This window comes from Mustela lutreola, chromosome 9 (assembly GCF_030435805.1).
Source record: "Mustela lutreola isolate mMusLut2 chromosome 9, mMusLut2.pri, whole genome shotgun sequence".
NCBI classification, from domain to species: domain Eukaryota; kingdom Metazoa; phylum Chordata; class Mammalia; order Carnivora; family Mustelidae; genus Mustela; species Mustela lutreola.
In genome coordinates this window covers 50,833,959-50,855,119 of record NC_081298.1, presented here as the reverse complement: position 1 = coordinate 50,855,119, position 21,161 = coordinate 50,833,959, and the positions used below count along the sequence as shown (strand labels likewise).

The 21,161-nt window shown below is 33.6% G+C and overlaps 1 long non-coding RNA gene across 2 annotated transcripts in view; it reads right to left on the bottom strand.

Moving 5' to 3' along the window:
- Window positions 1–3,711: 3,711 nt before the first annotated feature.
- LOC131808260 (uncharacterized) overlaps window positions 3,712–21,161 on the bottom strand; it is a 43,020-nt gene continuing 25,570 nt past the window's right edge. The window contains exons 1-4 of one of the 2 annotated variants that reach the window (XR_009344754.1): window positions 9,822–10,101; window positions 9,133–9,192; window positions 8,260–8,339; window positions 3,712–3,842 (exon numbers count right to left, since the gene is read on the bottom strand). This is a non-coding gene — a long non-coding RNA (uncharacterized LOC131808260). Of the gene's footprint in view, window positions 3,843–8,259; window positions 8,340–9,132; window positions 9,193–9,821; window positions 10,102–21,161 lie in introns of those variants that run through there. The other variant, XR_009344753.1, reaches the window with a different exon arrangement.

The window sequence follows — 21,161 nt, the reverse complement described above, 5'->3', positions numbered from 1 at the left end:
TACAAGGACTTGTATATGAATTTCATAGCAGCTTTATTTTTAAAAATTGAAAACAGTGGAAAGGTTCATCAATGTCCATCCATAGAGCAAAGACAAATTATGATCTATTCATTAAAGAGATTACTATTCAACATCAAAATGAACTATTTACAATTGGAGATTCTCAAAGTAATGATGCTGAGAAAAGAAAAGCCAGGCAATGAATAGTATATACTGTGTGATTCCATGACTATAAAAAATCTAGAAAATACAAATTTATATATAGTCACAGTCATCAAATATATTGGTGTGATGTTAGTGTCTTCTTCTGTGCTCCCATAGCTTCCTACACTTGGATCTCCGAGCATTTGTTACACCATGTGAAAATATGAACTCTTTTTCTTTATTCTGTCTTACTAGAATAAGAATCCTTGAAATTTTATGGACATTTGAACTCTCCGTTATTAGCAGAAATTCTATCACACAGTAAGTTTCCAAATATAAAAGCCAGAGTTTTACAATGACTTCGAAGCTTTCACATGATCTAGCCACTCATTTAACCTCTGTGACCTCTTTCCCTTCTACTCTTCAGTCACTCACAGTGGCCTCCTTGCTATTCCTCAGTTATGCCAGGCATTATCCAACCTTATGGCCTTCAAGATAGCCAATTCCTTTGTCTGGAGTGACCTTATTGCTGATAGTTCTGGGCAAATTCATCACCTTTCCATACCTTTGTTCAATTGTCAGCTTCATTGTAACTAACCTGATCTTCCTATTAAAAATTTTAACTCCCCATCCCCTGCCTAGCAACCTTGATTTTTCTCACCCTGATAGAATTTTTCTTTTTCCCCATTGTACTCATCATTTTTGAATGCACTATGCAATTTTTATTAAGGTTTATAGCTTTTAATTGTCTTACCCATGAAAATAAAAGTTCTACAAAGCCAAGTATTTCATTTACCAGTGTAGTCTGAAGTATTATCTGCCATATAATAGGTTCAATAGACAACTGGTAAATTTCAAAATAAATTAATGTTGAGAGTATCCTGAATTTCATAAGTCATTTAAATAATTTTTTCCAAAAAAATAAACTATGTAAAACATACTTTAAATTTACTTTCAAAATATTTTATAGCATATAATGGGCAATACACATAAGCCTTAAAGAAACAATCATATAAATAACTATTTCATACCTACATAAAACTGCATAATACCACACTCCTAGATTCTCCCCGAACGCTCTAAAATAACCCTTCAAATGAAATACATTTTTTAAAAATAACAGATTTTTTGGCTAATAATTTAATAAAATAAAAGTTTCATTCATCTATGTAGATCATAATGAATGTTTTTAATAAGCATGAAATTATAACTCTGAAGTGTGCTAAAATGAAACCACCTGCGAAGGGTGAGAGAACAAAAATAAACATCATTTTTCCAAATAAGAGGAATTTATTACCTTTGAATCAAAGCATGTGGATTTGTTCAAACTGGCAATAAAGGAATATGGAAACACAAACCAAAGAAAGTCATATTTAGATTTCTAAAAGACTTCGAAGTGAAGAGTATACATTTTTTAAATGCTACATAATGCTACATAATGACAAGATGACAGGTTGAGACAAATAGCATTTTAAAAGCTCTACTCATAATGGAACGGAAGGTGTCATTTCCCTATAATTTTATATATATCATTAATTTACTATATCTGGATACAAAATATTACAAACAGATGTTCATCAAAGACTAAATCATTTTTAATGGAACATAATAATTTGAACCTACAAGTATTAATCATTTTTTTTGATCTAACATTTATAATCTTGCTAAACATTTTATCAGTTGTCAACAAAATTCAAAAAAATTAGGATAAAGAGTTGTGTTTGGAAAAGTAGATTTTTTTTCAAATTTGCATTTAAATGAAAATATTTGCTGATATTTTTAAAACTTTAAATGTAATTTTATATATATCTGACCTATTAGATGATATAATATTTTTGGAGAAAATATGACATATTTTTTGATCTTGGTTGAAGGTATTAATAAAGAGCAACTCTTTGTATTATTTGTATTATGATATCTTAGTTAATAAACATGAATAACTGGTATAAAATATGTTTTTAAAAAAATTTTATTTATTTACTTGACAGAGATCACAGGAAGGCAGAGAGGCAGCCAGAGAGAGAGGAATGGAAGCAGGCTCCCTGCTGAGAAGAGAGCCCACTGTGGGACTCAATCTCAGGAACCTGGAATCATGACCTGAGCCGAAGGCAGAGATTTTAACCCACTGAGCCACTCAGGCGCCCTAAAATATGTTTTTTTTTATATACAATTATAGTTCTTGCCAAAATATGGAACTAGCTGGAACTGAATGCCTCCTTCAAAGTCAGCTCTGGAGAAATTATGCAAGTGTAATATGGAACTATTTCAGATATTAACCAAAAACAAAGAAATGATGATAAATTCCTTAAAAGACTCAAAGTTGCTCTTGACTGGTATGTTTCAAGCTCTATTCCTGGTTTGAATACAGGTTTTAACAGGCCTGTCACTGTAGAAATCAGCTGGATGTTTAGAGGCTATCAGAACTGTACAAAAACCTTGAAGGGGTAAAGACTTGAAAATCCTTTAGAGAGATTAGCTCCCTAAGGCATTATTCCTCCACACATTTTCCTCCAATCAATTAAGACTGATGGATGAGGGGCACCTGAGTGGCTCTCTCATCACGTGGGTGGTGGGTTAAGCCTCTGCCTTCATCTCAAGTCATGGACTCTGGGTCCTGGGATCCAGCCCCACATCGGGCTCTACTTAAAAGGAAGCCTGCTTCCCTCCCTGCTTGCCTGACTCTCTGCTTACTTGTGATCTCTCTCTCTTTCTCTCTCTCTGTGTCCAATAAATAAATAAAATCTTAAAAAAAGGGCTGATGGATGATAAATTATGAAAACTGCTCCCTCCAAATGATGCTTCTTCATAAGGATTTAAAAATTTAAAATTGTAAGAATTTGAAATTGAAACTTGATCGTAGGATTTATCTTATAGAATAACATCAAGTGAAGGCAGTTATTATTAGTTCTGAAATATTTGTGATTCTGAATTCTTGACCTCATTAGTAAATTTATTTTTAAATTCTCCCATGGAGTGGTGATTGGCCTTCAGTCTTTCATTGATGTACATCATTGGGTCAAATGAGATATGTGTTCCTAGAACTATATATAACGTTCTTTGTATTTCATTGGAGATGGCATTTCTGAGTTTTGTTCAATTGAATTTGGACAGATGTTTTAATAGTCACTTCTAGAGTTGGCCCTGGAGAATATCTTTCTTGTTTTCTCTTCCCGATTCTCTGAAAAACCCTGACTAATTCACATTATCACAGTGATATCACAATTCAAGTTTTTCCAAACACTCTAGCTGCAAAATAGAAGGAAGCAACTCAGAATGTAATACTATTGTGAATGATTGAGAAAGAAAACATTATTATAATTAAGCTCCCAGGTTTCAATGTATTTTATTGTTGCTTAGAAAATCCTAGCATACCCAGATGTTTATAGAGATTTGATGGTCCGAATCGGAGCTGAACTCATGGACCAAAATAACTATGCACATAAAAAGTACAATTACTTACCTAAAAAAGATGATGTGGTTAACTTTATATGGCAATCCAAGTGTTATTGGAACAGGAAATTAAAAAATAGCTTAGGGTATGCCTAGGTAGCACAGTGGATTAAGCCACTGCCTTCAGCTCAGGTAATGATCTCATGGTCCTGAGATCAAGTCCTGCATCAGGCTCTCTGCTCAGCAGGGAGTCTGCTTCCCTCTCTCTCTCTCTCTCTGCCTGCCCTCCGTCTACTTGTGATCTCTCTCTGTCAAATAAAGAAAGAAAGAAAATCTTAAAAAAAAAAAAAAAAGAATGACTGTACTATAAAAAAAAAAAAATAGCATAAAAGGGGTGCCTGGGTGGCTCAGTGGGTTAAGCCACTGCCTTCGGTTCAGGTCATGATCTCAGGGTCCTGGGATCAAGCCCCACATCGGGCTTTCTGCTCAGCAGGTAGCCTGCTTCCCTTCCTCTCTCTCTGCCCGCCTCTCTGCCTACTTGTGATCTCTCACTGTCAAATAAATAAATAAAATATTTTTAAAAATAGCTTAAAAGTATATGATAAAATAATGATATACATATACAAAGAAAAGATACTATACTGTGAATATAAATTAAGTGAAATTTGTTGAAATAAAGAATACAATAAATGGAGACTAAGATGAATATAGCTGTAAAATGAATAAATGAGTTGGGAAAAACAAACAAACAAACAAATTAATGGCTTCTGCCCAAATGCAGCAGAAGAGAAAAAAATAATAAAGAAAATATTAAATAAGTACTGAGATAAATTTTGGAGAATGAAAGAAAGATAAAAGATTCCAGACTTAAAATGATGCCAAACATGAGAAATCAGAAACAAAACAAAACAAAAACCACACACACACAAAACCACTCATATACATTATGGTGAGTTTTAAGAATATCAAAAACAGAGAAGAGCATAAATGATGCCCAAGAGAAGAACAGATCACCTAAAATGTACAAGAATAATACTGACAGCAGAATTCTCAATAGTAATAGCATATAAAGGAGACAGCTGGGTGTTTGTATAGATGTAAATATATTTGAAACTAGATATTATACATCAAGCCAAATTATTGATTAAATTTGAGAGCACAGTAAAAATACAATGAAGCATGTTAGGTCTTAGAACATTTATCACACAGAGACACACGTTTTAGAAAACTTCCTTGGAGGACAGCTCAATTTAGATAGAGAAAACAGAATTATGTACTCAAAGGCACATTTGAAGGAAGGATTGAATATAGTCTGCACTGCAAATATTCTTTAATTGTATGTTCTGAATTTCCTAAATTTAAGAAGTATTTGTTCAAATATTTATCTTTAAATAAACCCTAGGAGACTTTTTCTTGGATTCTGGAAAATCAGTCCATTTGGATACAAATCTTTTTGCCACTGATGGAAATTTTGATAGCCCTTAACTGTGGAATGCCTAATGTATTGTTACAGCCATTGTGATTTGCCAATACATGGGTGATGTGTGTGTGTTGTGTGTGTTTATTTTTATTTTTGATGGTTTTACTCTTCTATGAGATTTTTAAGTAGACATAATTTTAATAAAATATGATTTGTTGAAATTTATCTGATGTTTTATATAATAAAATGTAATTGGTGTGAACTAAAGAAGTGCGTCTCCATTTTTTTGTTTTACGAGTAGACTGGTCTTTAAATATTGTCCAAAGAAGTACATTATATTCATTATTAAATTTGATAATATACAATAAAATATTTATGGGCATATGGAACCATATCAAATTCTACTATTAATTCATATTAATAATTACCATAAGAGGAAAAAGGGATATTTTTCAAAATGAAAATTAGCGTATTTTTCAGAATATGATATAGTGTTATTCACTGAACAGAGGGAACAAATGTCAAAGTTTAACACAGTTTACAGAATGTTTTAACATAAATTGAAATTTAAATCTGACCAAATTTCACAGTTTTAAGTAAAATGGTAGCACTTTATATCCTTGAAAAGTGGTAAGTGACCCAAAATATTGCTTAGAAAAACACATTTAACACTACACTAGTCTGAGATGGTTAAGTGATGGTACAACTTGCCATTGTGTATCATCAAATGGTATATTGTTTTCTTTTGGTCTTGTCATTATATTTTATTTTAGCCATTCTGGTAAGTGTGTAGTGATATCTCAGTGTCATTTTAATTGCATTTCCTTGATGTCTAATTATGTCAAAATATATTATTTTGATGTTTAATGTTCTGAGCTTTCTCAGTTCAAGACCATGAAGCCACTTAGGAAAAATACAGTTGCAGATGCACTCATAGACCAACTCTTATTTAGAAATAAGAAGAAACATTACTACCCATTCCAACAAAAAATAGACGTGTTATGTAGTAGGGATTTTATAAATTACCTGACACAACTTATATAGGAAGATGAAATGGGACAGGCGGCTTCTTGCAGCTATATACAACATCATTTTAATTTCAATTTTCAGTTTAATTATTCCAAGGTATACACAGAATATATATTTAATGTAAATTGTGAACATTTTCAACTCTGTATATGGAAATTAATCAATTTTAAGTTTATAACAATCAAAATTAATGGAAGTTTATTTTAAATTAGTTAGCTTTCTCTGCATTGAAAGACAGAATAATCAAGAATTGGTAAGAAAAAAATAATCTCTGTAAAATTACCGGGGGTGCATCATAAAGTGTTCGGTAACCGATCAAACTCACAATTTGGATTGAATGGCAAGTGATTTTTAAAATCTGGAACTCATTGTCAATTTTTTTTCTTCATTGTGTCTTAATAAATTACTGTGTTCATTTGCATGGAAGTAAAGAAAAATGCATGCCATTTCATCTCAACACTAACACTTTTAACTGGCAACTCTGAATGTACTTTACAGCAGTGTCACAAAGTAAAGATCAATGATGTTTCATGAAATATTTGTTATAATTCTCAAGGAGATAGGGAGTTTGTGCAAAAATGCAAATCACTTTGCGACTAAACACATTGTTTATTTCAGCTAATTTTAAGAAAATATGCTAAGACTCTCTCAAAAAGGAAGCAATGATTTAGGTTTTCCTTCAAACTCCTTATCTAATCCTGAACCAACAGCACATAGTTCAAAGAGCAACTAATTTGAGCAGCTCCAATTTACACGTTTCCTAACAATGCTTAATTTAGTGGAATTTCTGTCCAATTATGTTAATTTGATGTAGTGAAAGACAAACATTCAAAAAGATCATCCTTAATTTATATAGATTGCCAAACTCTGCATTTTCTGAATGACGCCCAGGAACGTATTTTCAAAAACAAACAAACAATGGCAGAACCACTATTAGGTCATCTCTAGGCAGAAAGTGACTCAGAGCCTACATTACTCTCTCCCTGAAAGTATACTGTAGGCACTGAAACTACTACCCTGAGTCTGTGCTGTCAAATTCCTTAAGTTAGAAAGTTTTAAAACCCGTCTGTGTGGGAGTATTTCATTTACAGATAGAGATTTGGTTGCTTATACATTTTCATACTTGATTTTTAGGGTGTAATAACTATGTTTTAAAATTCATGGTGGTTTTGAATACTGTTGGATAATTGTGCTAAAATGGTATATCCATTCCTCCTAGGAAACAGAAATTATAGAAAGGTAATGTTTTTCAGATCTGACATCTTTGATTCATTACAGTTTCAGTATAAATGCAATAGGAGAAGTGACATTCATGATTATGATATTTTCTATAAATAAATTAGAATGTACTGGAGGCCTGATATAAAGTGGGATGCCTAAACTTCAGTAAGATCTTGTTTTCAATTCAAAATAAATTTTATTTTTTATTTTTTTTTATAATGTCCCTCAATTTCAGATAAGCACCACCCTAAGGTCCACTCCATTTTTTAAAAGATTTTATTTATTTATTTGACTTATACAGATCACAAGTAGGCTGAGAGGCAGGCAGAGAGAGAAGGAAGAGGAAGCAGGCTCCCTGCTAGGCAGAGAGCCCGATGTGGGGCTCGATCCCAGGACCCTGGGATCATGACCTGAGCCAAAGGCAGAGGCTTTAACCCACTGAGCCACCCAGGCGCCCCCAAAATAAATTTTAAAGTGAATTATGCACCTCTAAGTTCATAGACAATAAACATCAACCAACACAATTAATAAGTTCTATTTCTTGAAATTTTGGGAACATTGATAGTCTCATCTCCTGGAAGAACACAGCTAAAATTTTTGGTCATGGATTCTTGCTAAAATATCACTTTCCCAAAGAAAATTAATGTTATGAATTTTCATTGATTGTTATTGATCATGAAGAATATAACAACCACGATAAAAAGAGTAGGAAAAACATGATATCTCATCTGTAAGGACATGTGGAAAGTAGGAAATGCTAATAAAAATAACTGCCATTATTTCCTAAGTTAACATAATATAACAGAACACAAATATTTCATAACAATATTTTCTAGGCTCATTCTGATAACTCTTTTCTACATTCAAATTTAAAGGTTGAGGCATGTGATATATATTACACAAAAAACAACCCAAGGAATTTGTTAAAAAAAAAAAAACTCAATAAAGGACAAATCCAAAGGAATTTTTTTCTAATTTAATTAACAAATTATGAATCGACTTACCTATTTCATCACAGTGTACCAGGCACCAATAATATTTTTTAATCGTCATACCTGATGCAATAGTTACCATCTTTCAGACGTACTGATCAGGAACAAGCAAATAAACAAGAGCACCGTAGCTTAAGTTCTACCTGCATAAATATAGGACTACTTCAGACAATCTCTTCACCACAACATAGCAATGAATAGAAATCATACATGCTCTGTAATGGACATACAGATGAGATAGAAGGGGATGGGTGTTAATATATGCAGAATCTTTATTAATTACATTGTAAAACATAATATGGAAAAACAGAATACAATTTAAAAATACCCAGGTCACCATCATTGTTTTATTTTTATATGTGTAGATAAGGAGTTTAATAAACAATCCCTGACTATTCAACTTCTTATATTTTGAAAATTTTAGCAAAAGTAACAAACCTAGCAACTCGAAAATTGTATCTCTCTGCAAAATACAGCTTTGCCCGCATGTTAGAGGAAAAGCAAAACAAAATAATTAAGAAAAGTTTAACTTTTCACAAGAGTTTTGCTTTTATCTTTTATTTATTATTTTTTATTTTTCATTTATTATTTACTTCTATTTTCTACTTTATTTTAATGAAAATGTCATGACCATAACATAAGAGCAGAATTAAACCAACATGAGAAATTATTTTTTCATAAGTTATAATAAACTAGCTTGGTGATTAATTCAAAAATTATATTACAAACTTCAGTGTTCTTGCAGTAAGTATCACATCATAAACAAATGAGTCAGGAGTCATAAACTAATGATGATTCTAAATGTTATTTAGAGAGACATTCTGTTCTTAATATATTTCAAATATTCTACACAAGGCAAAGTGGATCCAAGTAATCTGTAGGCAAAATAAGATTTTAGAGAAGTATATATTTCCAACAGTATTTATAAAATATTACCTTTATGAAAGGCATCATCCTGGACTTTGTGGAGAACACACAAAGGAGTAAGAAGTGGCCCTTCAAGAAACATATACAATATCAAGATTTAACTTGAAGCAGCATGTCTTCTCTAAGTAAAAAAAAACATTGTACCAACTAACTTTACTGAAACTTTATATTTATTGCTCTCGTTTTAGGTCATAGTGTCCTTCTGCATGCAGGATGCTATAACGGACATGATATAGACTGAATAGCTTATAAAGAACAGGAATTTATTTCTCACAGTTCTAGAACGGAGAAGTTCAAGATTAAGGAATGGGCAGATCCAGGGAGAGCCCACTTCCTCATAGATGGCTATCTTCTCACTGTAAATGTACATGATGAATGAATCAAGAGAACTCTCTGGGGTCTTCTTTAAAAGGACTGTAATCCCACTTATGACCTAATCACCTCCCAAAGGCCCCTATGTTTTAATACTATCACTTCCAGAGTTAGATTTCATAATATGATTTTGGGAGCCATAAACATTCACACCATAGTATATATAAACAAAAAAAGACACAAAAACAACAAACAACAAAAATTATTTTAACTACCTATTATTTTCAACTACATAAAATTTTAATTTGTTTCTATATAATATTAAATAACTCATTTGAGTGATTCACTTATATCCAATGCATCTGAGTGCAATTAAATTTGCTTACCCAACATATCCAGCAGCATATTTCTTCAGACTATCCCATTCCCCACCTTACAGGATTTACCACAATTAGAAGACAGGGGATAAAGGATAGATAGATAGATGTATACATAACACACTTGTACATACACATATACATATTTTTTCCCGTTAATGATACTCATGCAAATAAAATTTAAGCTCAAGGAAACCTGTCTTGTGTGTTACTTATTATCCAGTTTTTAGTGAACATCCAAAAACAAATAATCCAATAAAAACATGGATAGAAGACATGAACAAATGTTTCCCCAAAGAACACATTCAAATGATCAGTAGATTCATGAAAAGATGTCCATCATCATGTATCATCAGGAAATTGCAAAGCAATACTAGAAAGACATACCACCTCACACCTGTCAGAATGGCTAAAATCAACACTACAAGAAACAAAAGGTGTTGGAGAGGATGTGAAAAAGTAACACTTGTGGGGGCTGCCTGGGTGGCTCAGTGGGTTAAGCCTCTGCCTTCAGCTCAGGTCATGATCTCAGGGTCCTGGGATCAAGTCCCACATCGGGCTCTCTGCCAGGCATGGAGCCTGCTCCCTCCTCTATCTCTCTACTTGTGATCTCTCTCTGTCAAATGAATAAAATCTTAAAAAAAAAGAAAAAGTAACAATTGTGAACTGTTGGTGGTGATGCAAACTGATACAGCCATATTTGAAAACAGTATGGAATTTCCATAAAATTTAAAAATAGAAGACCTTTGTGATCCAACAATCCTGTTGGTGTGTATTTACCCAATGAATATAAGAAAACTTATTCAAAGGGATGCTAGCACCCCTATTTTTAAAGCAGCATTATTTGTAAAGCTAATATATGGAAAGAGCCCAAGTATCCATCAATTGATGAATAAATAAAGAATAAGTGGTATGTATATACAATGGAATATTATTCTGCCATAAAAAGACTGAAATCTTGCCATTTGCAATAACATGGATGGAACTAGACAGTATAATGCTAAAAGTGAAATAAGTCAGTCAGAGAAAGACAAATACCTTTACTCATATATGGAATAAAAGAAACAAAACAAACAAGCAAAGGGGAAAATAATAAGACATAGAAAGAGAAACAAAGCAAGAAGCAGACATTTCATTACGGAGAGCAAACTGATGGTTACTTGAGGGGATCTGAAAGGAGTGATGGATTAAATAAGTGATGGGGGTTAATTAGAGCACTTGTCATGATGAGAACCGAGTGCTGTTATATTGTACACATGAAACTAATACAACCATATATGTTAACTAACTGGATTTCAAATGAAAAGTTTTTTAAAATCCCAGTTTTTAGCTCACATTCTGGCTTACAAAAGGGATTTAGTCAGGAATTTGGAGATTAGTTAATGAACAAATAAGGGGTGAACAGGCAGTTGTTAGATAAAATTACTATCCTTTCTGGCATGATCTTATACCTTTTATCTAGAATGATTTTTAGCACTTTAGACTCTTCCTATTTTATTTTGAGTCATTAAACAAAAATTTCCTCAAAGGACCTTAGACTCCATCCAATTTGAGCAACAGTGTGAGAGAGGAAATGGTGTCCAGGAGGGAACAAAAAAAGATGAAACTACTTTTGTTTACTAGTGAATGCATAGTTCTTCCACAGAAGAAGCTCTAAATGGTCATGGCTCCAGCTTTATATGTGTTCAGTCATATGTTCAGAAGTAGGTAACACTATCAAAAAATATAAAGCATCTGAGATTATTTTCCCTTATTTGAAAGCTGGTGTATGAGTCTGCCGTGGTTTCTTGGGTGTTGATAGAAGACGCAGACTCATGGTTCAGAAATAATATAGTTTATTATTCACAGCAATAGAGGTAGCCAGAATATTAACAGTATTTGTGTGTGTGTGTGTGTGTGTTTGTGTGTGTGTGTAGGGGTGGGAGTTATATATCAGTTCTGAGCCTCAGTTCCCACAAGAAGAATCAAAACAGAGGCAGATAATATTTGCAAACACAACGGGTTAAGTTAAAAAAAAAAGATACTATTTCTGTCTTCCAAGTCTATTCAATAAAACCATATTCAAAGGATGGTCTAGAACAAATAATAAATGCAGAAATGTAAGCAACCAATTGAAAAGTGTCTCCCAAGAAACACACTTTGAGAGTCTTCATTTGACAAAAATACTATAGGATATTACATGGATCAGGTGCATTGAATACTGGAAGGTTAAAATTACAAGGGACCAAATATTTTTAAACAGTTCAGGCATCCAGTAGAGTTCAAATAGGTTTTATAAGATTGAGGAAAGAAGTCATCAAAACCTGGGCCCAGGAGCGCCTGGGTAGCTCAGTGGGTTAAGCCTCTGCCTTCGGCTCAGGCCATGATCTCAGGTTCCTGGGATCGAGCTCTGCATCAGGCTCTCTGTTCAGCAGGGAGCCTGCTTCCCCCCCTCTCTCTGCCTCTCTGCCTACTTGTGGTCTCTGTCTGTCAAATAAATAAAATCTTAAAACAAAACAAAACAAAACAAAAAACCTGGGCCCTATTTTCCCAAAAGTATGATTCTGATTCTAGTCTCTATGATGTTATCCCTTGAAGACAATGCCTCTAATTGAGTTGGATTAGTTTACTAAAGAGCATACCCCCATTTGTTGTAGGAGATGAACAATATGCAAGAGGCAAAATGCTACATGGAAGCCACGTGGTCTTCAGTGGAATATAGAATCAGTTCCTTTGGGATGAATTTGTTCCACATTTGAATTCCCACTTAAGTGAAAATAAGAGTGCCTTCTAATAGATTTTAAATAGGAAATGACAATAGAAGCTTATACAAGATTATAAAATGTGAAATTTCATTTAGATGTGCAATAATTTCAAATTCATCTTCTTAATATTACAGACTCTTCACATAATCATAATTTTATTTTGGTATTATATGGTAATTTCAAATATAGTAAATATAAAGAATTTACCTCTGTAAATATAGCGAGTCTGGTCATAGTTTAATGGCAACAAAATTTCAATTTAGAAGTATGGTCTACCAATTATTAATACATTTGGAAATGGTGTGTCATCTTCACTCCACTTGTCTCACTAAAACAGTGAGCCAAAAAAAGTAGGTCCAAGCTGTTTACTATGGTCAAAATGGGTTGCTTTTGCACTTGGTAAAGACGCAGTCATATTTTGGAAGAAGAAACTGAGGCTATTAATATATTCAATTTATTTTCAGATAAGGAAAGAAAGGATAATCTAAGCTAAAGCCAAAATCTTACACAAGGTGGCAGGAGAATGATCTTTTCCCAGATAAAGGGTTTTTAAACTTAGCCATGTTAGAAGGAAGAAGAGATGAGACATTGTGGACTTGACTAACGTTTGCACACTGTTCAAAAAGTTTTCAAAATAATGTGTATAATTTTTCTTCTTTTAGTTGAGACAAACAAACAAACAAAAATCCACTAATGAGCTTACTCTTAATAGGAGGTAAATAAGAAACTAGCAAAGATTGAGTGTTAGGTATTGTCCCCCTCCTTTTTTTTTAAATTATGTTATGTTAGTTACCATACAATACATCATTAGTTTTTGAAGTAGTGTTCCATGATTCATTGTTTGTGTAAAACACCCAGTGCCCCATGCAATATGTGCCCTTCTTAATACCCATCACCAGGCTCACACATCCCCACATCCTTCTCATCTTTAAAACCCTCAGTTTGTTTCTTGGAGTCCATAGTTTTTCATGTTTCATTTCCCCCTCCAATCCCCTCACTTAATTTTTCCTTTCCTTCTCCTAATGTCCTCCATGCTATTCCTTAGGTTCCACAAATAAGTGAAACCATATGATGATTGACTTTCTCTGCTTGACTTATTTCACTTAACATGACATCTCCTCCAGTCCCATCCATGTTGATGCAAAAGTTGGGTATTCATCCTTTCTGATGGCTGAGTGATATTCCATTGTATCCATAGATCACATCTTCTTTATCCGTTTGTCTGTTGAAGGGGATCTTGGCTCTTTCAACAGAATGGCTATTGTGGACATTGCTGCTATGAACACTGGGGTGCATATGGCCCTTCTTTCCAGTAAAATAGAGCTAGCCTATGACCCAGCGATTTCCAGTAAAATAGAGCTAGCCTATGACCCTACTGAGTATTGACCTCAAAGATACAGATGTAGTGAAAAGAATTAGGTATTGTTAAAGCACAAATGCAGGGGATAGAAGTTATGGTACAGAAGAGGGAAGGGCAACCATATGGCGGAGTAGAATAAAGTAGCTCAGGAAGAAATTAGTCATATCAAGATATTGTAAGGCATGTGGGGTTGGCAGGGAGAGCATGAGAAATCATGAGAGAAGAGAGAGAAAATGGACCAGGCAGGAGAGGTTTATAACATTTTAACATCTAAGGTAAGCATATGCAAAGCAGAATAGGGAAAGAAATAAAAGTTTTTATAAGACTCAATACATAAGGAATAATGTGGAGGACACTGGGAGATGGAGAGAAGTGTGCTGGGGGAAATCGGAGGGAGAGACAAACCATGAGAGACTGTGGACTCTGAGAAACAAACTGAGGGTTTTGAAGAGGAGGGTGGCAGGTGGTTGGGTGGGTATTAAGGAGGGAATTAATTACATGAAGCACTGGGTGTGTTGCATAAACAATGAATTTTGGATCACTGAAAATAAATTAAAAGGAAAAAAAAACTGACTACAGACATGGACCTCAGTGTAACACAGATATGGAACTCACTGGATACCAGCCACTTCCCACCGACACACACAGACTATGATAATAATAAATAATAATGCAATTAAGAAAATTACCTGCCAAATAATTTTTCCTCTTTTTTATTTTTATGATTATTATTTTTATTTTATTTTTAAAGTTTTTATTTAAATTCCAGTTAGTTAAAATAAGGTGAATATTAGTTTCAGATGTACAATATAGTGATCAACACAGCCATACAATGGCTTAAATAAAAAAATGAAAAAAAAATTTTTTTAAATATTTTATTTTTAAAAACCTCTACACCCAAGATGGATTTCAAAGGTACAACCCCAAGATCAAGAGTTACATATTTTACTGACTGATCCAGCCAGGCACCCCAACAAATAAAAATTTTATAAAATTGTTGAGTTTGTGGGAGTCTCATTTGCTCAGTCAGTTAAGTGTCTGCCTTTGGCTTAGATCATGATCTCAAGAGTCCTGGGATCAAGCCCCATATTGCTCATGCTGTCTCTCTCTCTCTCTCTCTCTCTGGCTTTTGCTCTTAAATAAATAAAATATTAAAAAAACTGTTGAGTTTGTTTAACTAGTTTTAAACTAGTAGACAGAGATGAAGATAAAGTATGATGTCATGGCAGGGAAAAATACAACTTACACGTTTTAAAAATAAAATGTGCAATGCAAGTTACATCACTTCTTTTATCACCACACTGGGACTTTCCCTACTGAGTTGTTGTAATGTAAGGACCTATTTTATATTTTTATATTTTAGCAAGAGGCTTTCATTGAGGTTAACCCTTAAACTGTCCTTGCTCCCCTTCCCCCAGGGGATTCACTTAAAAACAAGTCCTGGAAATTAGCTCCAGGTAACAAAGCCCATATACAAGGTTGGGTCAGGCCAGGTGGAGACATCAATCAGCGGGAGGGGGGGTGGTGTTTGCATATTGTCTCCCTAGATACTAAGGAGTATGCCCCACTCCTCCACCCTTTGGGAACCGTTTTGGCACCAATCCTAATCAAGGTGTAATAGGCTGGGTCAAATGTCTATACTAGGGTAAATTGAACCTCAATTGGTCACCTAGCCTCACTGTGGAGTTTCCTGTGTGTGTTAAAATCTCATTGGTCACCTGTGCGTGGCCAGGCCTGACTGCATGGCCTTTGCCCTTAAAAGCTAGACTGTGAAACAGCGAAGGGTTGCCTTCTCTCATAAGAGGTGTGGCCCCGAACGTTCGGTTAGATTCTTGATGCTTGGCATGAAATAAAGCTTTGCTTGACCTTCGCTTTACATCAGTCTCTCTCCTTTAATCATAGACCCATTATTGGGGCATAACAGTATTAATCTTATAGTTATAAGTCCACAATGCATCCATCATCCATTCTACCCCTTAACATTCCCCTTTGGACAGACCCATGATCTAGATCAAGTCTTATTTTATAGTGCCTTGTAGGAGATTTTTGCTGCTGCCTAAATTGCCTACTTTCCTCTCACCATTACCAAGGAAATTGGGTCCACTGAAACAAAGGGGTAGTGTAAGAAATTAACAACTTCCATAAATCTCTTTAAATAATAAAGTATAAGATAGTGATACCTTTTTTCTGCCACATAACCAATTCTTGCAAGAATAAGGTCATATAAGAGAATTTACAACACATGCTAGCATTATCCTACTGGACCCAGATCATTTGTATGTTTCTCTGTCTCTGAGAAATGTAGCTATTTACATGACTGAAGCCTACAAATTGTTTGGTATGACTACTAATATCACCTACATAATTTGAAAGCCTGTTTAAGGCTTCTGAAATACACAGGTTTTGTAAACACTTATGAAGCTTCTTGTATATATCAAAGACTTTAAAAATCTCTGCTTTAAAAACAAAACAAAAAAGCTCTACCTCAATGGAACTTTGAGTCTGAAAAAGATACAGGCAATATACAAGGCAACAGATAGAATAATTACATATTTGATTATATACTCTGAGGATGTCACATTAAATTGATATGAAAATGATGAGAAGGATCTGGATTTCTTGTCAAAATTTTTTGCCTTAAAAAGAAATTGATATTTAGGGAAAGTTGTTACTGAAAGAGGTCCTGTGTCAACCAAAAATGTTAAACCATGATCTGAATAAATTTTCCAGTTGTGATCATTGCTTTGTTTAGCTGTCTTATATTAAGACTGAATTAGTCATTCAGTCTCAGATTTCAGTAAGTCTTTTTTTTAAAGATTTTATTTATTTATTAGAGAGAGAGAGGGAGGGGCAGAGGGAGAGGAAGAACCAGACTCCTTGCTGAGCAGGCAGCTGATGCAGGACTGGATCCTAGTACCCTGGCATCATGGCCTAAGCTGAAGGAAGACACTTAACCAACTGAGCCACCCAGGCACTCTAGACTGTATACTTCTTAAAGGTAAAAACGTTTATTCTTCTAGTAGTTCCACAGACATTTCTAACATCCATAAGAAAGCATGTACTAATGTAAAATGCCAGCAAATCAAATTATTTAAAAAGGAAAGAAAGAAAGAAAAGATATATCTGGATAAAGAGAAAAACAGAAAATCTAATAATACATTGAATTATTAGAGCAAAGAGTGGAGGAAGAGAAAATAAATATGAAATAGAGATTTCCACTAAAAGAAAAAAATTGAATAAGGCAGGAGATTTAGAAAATTATTATGACAGACTTGAGAAAATAATAAAATAGGAATTTTTAGAAAATAGCAATGAATGAAAAGGTAAATTGTCCCTACCTCTATAATATTAGCTGTTTGTTGTTGTTTTTGTTGCTAATTTACCTATTTAAGCTAATAAACAAAGAAAGGTTTCATTTAGGGATAAGGTATATATATATATATATATATATATATATATATATATATATATATATATTTCCATTTAGGGATAAGGTATATATATATATATATACATATATATATATATATTAATTTTCATTGTTAGAAAATGTGTCACAGAAAGTGTTTAAACTTTAAGATGCAGATGCAACATGTAACGAACTACATTGTTTGAACGTCTAATTTTTAAATACTGTTAGAGGAAACTTGGTGGAAATGTCCTAATGAGGTTGTGTTGTTGGAACTAAGTATATTTATTAATAAGGAATAGTTTAAAATTATGAAATGACCAGGAGTGGACAATTTTCCTAATCCTATCAGCTCTTTGCAGCTCTTTTATTAGCCCCGTTCAGGAATATCAGCTTTATTTATCTAATTAAATTTTATATTAATGTGCTTTTGACTTTTGGCCTTTCTCTTCCTTCTGTTCTTTTTTTTCCCCTAAATTACATGTTTCTGTTTAACAGCTACTATCAATTCTTCGATATGAATTCTCAGCATCAATTTACTAACTCCAGAGATGAAGCAGCATCAATATTTAGAAGCGAAGAATACAAAGCCTTGGGCATCTGGATGGCTCAGTCAGTTAAGCATCTGCCTTCGAATCAGGTGGTGATCCCAGGGTCGTGGGATGGAACCCCAGGTTGAACTTTCTGCTCAGCTGGGAGCCTACTTCTCCCTCTCCCTCTGCCTGCAGCTCCCTTACTTGCGTTCTCCCTCTCTTTGTCAACTAAATAAAAGAAAGTAAAATAAAATAATGTAAATAATACATTTATTTATTTATTAAAATGCAATTATTACACAATACATAATGTATTGCATAATTATAATAATGATTAAATAATTTATTAAATATTTATATAAAATATATGGATTTAATTAAATAAATATTTTTTAGAATTTAAAATATTTCAAATTTAGATTGTTAAATATTAAATCATTAATTTAATAAATAAATATCTAAACATAATTAAATAAAATAATTTATTTATTAAAATGAATAAAATAATGTTGTCATTATCTGAGCATGTATTTTTAAATAGTCTTAAAAAACCATCTAATAAAGTCTAAATACATTGAGTTTAGATATTTATACAAGTTAACCCAGACACTCAACCCACAGACAGTTTCATAACATTTGTTTTTATCTACTACTCAAAATACGACTGTAATGTATTTATTTATAACTTTGACATAGCAAGGAAACTTGGAGGAAAAGGAGACATTTGCTTTTAATATTTGAAAATTATTTTGTTGATTTTAAAAAAATAAAACCTTAACACATGAGCATTTCTACTTAAATAACACTGTGAAGTTTCTGTGTCGCATTCTATTAAAAATGTTGATAAAATGGCCTCAGTTACTCATTTAAATTATCAGCTGAATGGGTAACAAATGAAGTAGAGAGCTTTTTAATTATTTATGAATGTATTGCTTGTGGATGGAGTGCCACATAGAGTTACCTCTCTTTTTGGCTTTGTTTTGTGTGCAGCAGTGGAATCTATGAATGAGATTAAACATAAGGACATTCACAGAAATTCTTAATGAACTTCTGGGGAAGGGCAATAAGTGCAAGGAAAAACTGCAGCAAGACTAATTACAAATTTCAAGTGGTCATCGCTTAATTATAGAAGCTTTTAAGTTCAAGTAATATATCTTTTTTATGAGCCTATCATATTGTATTAATTACCACAAACTGCACTCTTGAACACTTATCTTTTCACATATTTCTTATTCTTAGTACTTAAAATTACCCTTATGATTGATCAGTAAATGGATTTTACTGACAATGCATTTATTTACATAAATAAATAATGCTGTTTATATATATAAAAACAATTGAATCTGTGTATGTGTTCAATGAATTTTTTTTCAAATTAACATCTTAATTCTACCACATGGTTACAAATAGATATAGACTTTATAGATTCATCAAATATTTTATTCTCAAATTTATATCTCCTTTGTGAAGTAAATGAAACCGTATATATTAAATATAATCCTATCACATGTAACAGTTACTAGTGCATCCCAGGACATACATAGGTCAGGTCCTACTCAAGGCATCACGGATAACTGGATTTAACTTTCTATCCTAGGAGTCTTCTGTATATTTCTGTGGCTTTTATACTACAATCAGGAGGAAGAATTCTTTTGCTAAAAGCTTCCAAATCACTATGTGAGTAGATTATTTGTAGACTAGTGATATAATATTATAGTTTAAAATGTAAAGCATGATAAAATAAAATGCTATTGCCATATTTAATTTGTTCAGTAAAGCATTCATTTAGTTATCAAGCATTCATTTGCTTTTTTTTAAGATTTTATTTATTTATTTGACAGACAGAGATCACAGGTAGACAGAGAGGCAGGCAGAGAGAAAGGAAGGGAAGCAGGGTCCCTGCTGAGCAGAGAGCCTGATGTGGGGCTCTATCCCAGGACTCTGGGATCATGACCTGAGCAGAAGGCAGAGGCTTTAACGCACTGAGCCACCCAAGAGCCCCAAGCATTCATTTTCTTTATACAGAAGAGATAGAACAATATTATATAGTAGAAAATACAGTAAATAATCTAGAAACCTTGATCATTTTGTTTTGGCAATTTTAGAACATAAAATTAGCTAAAGCTCAAGTGCAAGTTATATTTGTATCATAGGAGGAAAAGTTAATTAAAAGTTTGTTTATTACCATAGTTTAACACTTCAACAAAATGATAACGAGTCAAAAATTAATGAATATATGAAGTATACAATAAAACAATAATCTTGAGTGTATGTGACTCACTATAGGTATTGATAGGCTAGAAATCAAAGGGAAAGTATCTATAGGGTTTGTTCAGTTCCATGCTCATCAGATTAATAGGCTTTCTCATATTGCTTCCTTCACCACATTAATTTGTCTAATGAAATTTTCAAGAGTTAAAGACAGTGATAGGTTCATGGCTGGAGAGAAGGTACAGAATCTAAGATAGTTCAGTAGTGCTTATTATTTAAGAGAAAGACAGCATGGCAGGTGAGGGGTGGAAGGAAAGGGATAAGAAGAGAGAATCTTAAGCAACCTCCTTGCCCAGCACAGAGCCTATCGGGGCTTCATCTCATTGCCCTGAGATAACAACCTGAGCTGAAATCAAGAGTCAGATGCTTATCTAATTGAGTCACCCAAGTGCACCATTTTTTTCCCTGTATCTTTATTTTCATCTCTTTCTGTAACTGAGTTTCCCTTCAAAATCAGGACTTGCATACACAACCTAAATAATTATTTTGGGATTTGATCACGTGGAAGAGGAGAGAATGAGAAGAGCTAAGTGGTCCAGGAGAAACATATATGAGTTCAGACTGAGTGGATTATGACTGTGGATAACTGAGCATCAATCCTAATGCACAGAATACATCTCAGAATTATTTTCCTGAAACAAGAAAGAATCTGTTTAGCCCACTGGCTTCTGCATTCTATCCACAGTGGTTAAAATTCATCCCAGAAGTAATTAATGTCCCTTACTTTTTTTTTTTTAAAGATTTTATTTATTTATTTGTCAGACAGACAGAGGGAGAGAGAGCGAGTGAGCACAGGCAGACAGAGAGGCAGGCAGAGGCAGAGGGAGAAGCAGGCTCCATGCCGATCAAGGAGCCCGATGCGGGACTCGATCCCAGAACCCTGGGATCATGACCTGAGCTGAAGGCAGCTGCTTAACCAACTGAGCCACCCAGGCGTCCCGTCCCTGACTTTTCTATTACTGGGCATGAGAGAGGAGCTGAGTGGGCTTGGTCAGTGTCCCACCTAATGAAAGGCAGAGCAGATTCAGGCAA